This window comes from Crocodylus porosus, unplaced genomic scaffold (assembly GCF_001723895.1).
Source record: "Crocodylus porosus isolate Cpor-Errol unplaced genomic scaffold, CroPor_comp1, whole genome shotgun sequence".
Lineage (NCBI taxonomy): Eukaryota > Metazoa > Chordata > Crocodylia > Crocodylidae > Crocodylus > Crocodylus porosus.
In genome coordinates this window covers 68,372,350-68,376,357 of record NW_017728947.1, presented here as the reverse complement: position 1 = coordinate 68,376,357, position 4,008 = coordinate 68,372,350, and the positions used below count along the sequence as shown (strand labels likewise).

Below are 4,008 nucleotides of genomic sequence, written 5' to 3'. Positions count from 1 at the left end.
GCAGGGCCTGGCTTGTATGTAAACCCCAGGGCTGAGGCCTGGAGGGCAGTTCCCTGCCAGCAGCCAAGGGGGAAGTAGCTCTCCCAGAGCAACCAAAGGGGAGAGACCTGACTGCAGGAACAGCTTCTGTCACTGTTGGGGGACGGAGTATTCTCCGGACGGCTTGAATTTATGTTGCCGCCCAGGGGTTTATGTTTTGTTTATTGCTGTATAAGACCGGTGGTTTGGGTGAGGCTATTAGGGGAAGGAGGAGGCCTCATGAGGGGGGCTTATGGCAGCATGGGGACCCCAGTGCCAGAGAGTGTGCAGCATTTGGGGGTGCATAGACTCCAGCGCCAGGGAAACATAAAGCGAAATGGGGCTGCAGAGAGCCCAAGGAGGACAAGGGGGCCAAATTACAACAAGGCCCAGACCAGAACAATGTCAGTACCATCTGCAAGGCTTGGGTTGTGGTAAAGGGATGGTTGGAGCCACGCATAGCCCATTAGGCTAGGGTGCCCTGAAACACTCGTTGTGACATCTGTTTAGGAGCGGGACCCTCCAGAGGTCTGGAGACACATGGGGTCCAGAGAATCAATTAAGACCGTGTCCAAGAGGACTTGGAGGCAGCCTCCCTATTATTCATACCAACAAGACGTGGCGGGCGAGAACAGAGAGTGCCCGTTGGGCCAACTTAGCATGGTAAAGGGGCCTTGGGGAGATCTCGGCCATCCTGCAGGACCCCATCCCATGACATTCTGTTGTACTGCTTATAATTCAGCCACAAGCCAGCACCTTTTACAACCACCTTTGAGAAGGAAGCCAGCCAGCACATTTTGAAGCCAGAAGGAAAAGAGAAAATTCTGGCCAAGACGTTAGTATGGGCCCCTCTGTGGTAAGGAAAGGGTGCCAGGGATATGTGATTGCCAGCATAGAGAATTTCAGTTTTCAAAATTTAGACCCAAAAGATCCAGTGAACTGCCTGGAACTCTACACATCTACTGCAGGGGCTAATGCACCATCTTGACCTGGCTGGGATATGTGCCTCTAATACCAAGAAAATCTAGATATTAAAAATGTGAAATTTAAGCTGCAAGGCCAATGCTCTGGCCTAATCTTGAGATCTAACAAGACTGACGTTAATGACTCACTATGTTTTCCCCAACTTTACAGGTCTATATTTTTCTTTGTATTGTGGGAGTGGTAAAATGTACATGTTTAAATACCACATACGGTGCTGGAAGCAATTCATCTAACTTCTCTATGCACCAGGTCTCCTGAAATGTCTATAACTGGCCCTGAAATGTCAAAAGTTTAGAGCTGAATTATTTTACAGGTTTATTTATATATTCTCTTCAGTACCTCCAGCAACTCCAAAAATGCACAACTGAAATAAAAAGCCCTTCTTTTTAGAAAGCCTAATACTAAATAAAAATGTTTTTTCCATTTGTTAGAACATCAAATATGTTTAGAACATCTAATATAAAATGTTTCCTTCCCTTTGTTGCATCTGTTTAACAATCACTGTGAGAGGGAGAAAAAAAATCAACCCTTTAGTGCTTTTAAAACAAAGGTTATGTAAAAGATGTCCTTTCCAACCCTGTAGTATTTCTAAAGTATCAAATGTTAAATAAATTCTCTGGCCTCAGGCTATGAAACATAAGTTTGAAAATCCTATGCTTTAAGATAATTTGGAAAAAAATTAAAGAACAATTCTCAGCACTGAAGGGCCTCTGTAATATTTTAAGCTACACATAAAGTCTTAAGAAGAAGCCAAGTCATTTTTTGACACACTTTTATTATCTTATTTGAATTCATGAATATTAAGAATTTACAGATTTCAAGACTATCAGCTAGCACTCTTTTTTTCAAACAATTTCCCTTCCTCACACAGCTAAAGAGAAAACAAGATCACCTAGCAATCCCTTCGATTAGAATCCTACGAGAGACCTGAAAAGCACATATAATATTTTATCAAAGAAGAGAGGCAATTTTTTTGCTGAAAAATAGGTGTCGATTCTAGAGAAAATATAGCTCATGGTTACTTGGGATGTCATTTGTTTCAAATCTTATAGGACTGGCTAGGAAAACGTGGTCTCATTTCTATGAAGCTATTGTGCTGTGGTACAATGAGATTTTATAGAATGCGACTTGTTTGATCAAAAGCTGATAGTATTGCATCAAAGTGTCATGAGAGAAATCAAACTTCAAAATATGGTAAACCGCCTGAGGTCAATAAATTCTAGCAAGTTTCTTGGACTATCCAGCAAAAAAAGACCACTGTCTGGAGATAGCGGTCTATTTGCAGTAACTGCTGAATGACAGACTAGATATTTAATTCTTGCCTCTCCATACTTCATCCAGTTTTCCCAGGCTATTTGGCAAACAGCTCTGGGGATGAGATCAGGGGTTCGTTATTCTAATTCAGAGAGTTTCCTAATGACCTATCATCTGTGACCATTCTTTCCTGACTAGTGAAATATCAGTTTGCCTGAAAGAAAATTTATAAGTGCTGAGCCCAAAGATACAAAGTTCTGTGTTGACAGCTCTTCTTCAGAGGTCAGTCACATACAGGGAAAAAGCACCACATGACCTGAAAATTATGTCTACAGATTCAATAGTGTTTGAGAGGTGGAGGATCCCTCAACATAAGGATAATAAAAGGCACCTTAGAATATTCCTCAAGAAGGAGACAATCTGCTTACAGGAAACTATGAAAAATCCTTTATGCAGGAGTCCGATTAATTTTTCTCCTGCAGTCTGGCATTTACTGAAGCCTTAGATAATTTAGGTATAGATCTTGAAAGATTTAGCCACCTAATTCAAATTAAGTCACCTATCTCCCACTGAAAACATTTCCAGTGAGAAAAGTCGCTGACAATCTTGGGATGCTAGGGAATATGAAACAGAGAAATAATTTAAAAAATGCTTCTCTCTAGAACTGCTCATTACTACAAAGCTGTTTTTTTGTGACAGGAAAGAATATAGAAGTGTCACTGGAAAGAACAGATACTAACTTATCTTTTCTTCCCTCTTTGTCAAGGGCCAAGGAGTACACAACATTGGTTGTGGCAGGCAAATCTTTCCATTGAATAGAATGCCTTGCTGCAAGAATAGCATCTGCATCCTTCTGGAGTTTGCATGCCTAAGAAGATAGAAGATATATTGTGTTTAGACCCTATGGGGTCTATCCCTCCCACAGTCACCAAGCACTTTAATTGGGCTATTCCCTCACATCCCAATCCTTTCCCAACAGTGTCAACTGAAGCTGGATTGGACCCCTTAGCATTAATGTTGATTGTGCATACAAATGACTGGGGCAGTAGACATTTGGGTAAGAAAAAGCACAGTATGCTAACATCAAAGCTTAATTAATGTACTGGACACCTGGAGAGAGAAAAACTGTAATTAACTATATTTCTATTCCCTTTCTGTAACTGTGGTGTGTAAACAGATGAGATCAGTAACCTTTTTCAACAGAGAGAAATATCTATTTCTCACTCAAGAGCACCATAATTGTATCTGATGGAGGCTTCACATTTAATGTTATTTTACTGAGAGATTTAATTGTATTTTGATTAATTTAACATGTAACAATATCTGTTTTGTAATTGCATGAAAAACTAAACTAAACAGTAATCTGTGTTTAATGCAGTAATGTATTTTTTGCTCTGTATTGTAAGTATGTATAAAATTAACTGTTCCAACTTTGGAATTGCTCCCACATGATAGGGATGCCTGTTTATTGCGAAGAGCATTCTGCCATTTTTGGAAAGGCAGATCTGACAATAACATACTGAAAAAGCTAGGGACTAACATTTAGGGTCCTATGGGGAATCTCTCTCTCTTAACAAATGGAGGATTCTGTCATGACTTTACAACCAAAACTGCATTGCAAGAGCTGAAGAGTTGGAACTGGCTCTCTGGTGGAGACACACGGGCATAAAGTTGTCATGCTCTCAAGAGGCATAGGCCCCCAGAGGACCCTTAGGCAGAACCCTGACCCCCAGCGTGGAGCCAGGAGGTAAG

At 40.9% G+C, this 4,008-nt stretch overlaps 1 long non-coding RNA gene across 2 annotated transcripts in view; it reads left to right on the top strand.

Annotated features, from left to right (window-relative positions):
- The window catches only part of LOC109321531, a 24,395-nt gene extending 20,698 nt beyond the window's left edge, over positions 1-3,697 (top strand). For both annotated transcript variants that reach the window (XR_002104077.1, XR_002104076.1), the window contains exon 2: positions 3,023-3,697. This is a non-coding gene — a long non-coding RNA (uncharacterized LOC109321531). The remainder of the gene's footprint in view (positions 1-3,022) is intronic.
- Positions 3,698-4,008: the final 311 nt, after the last annotated feature.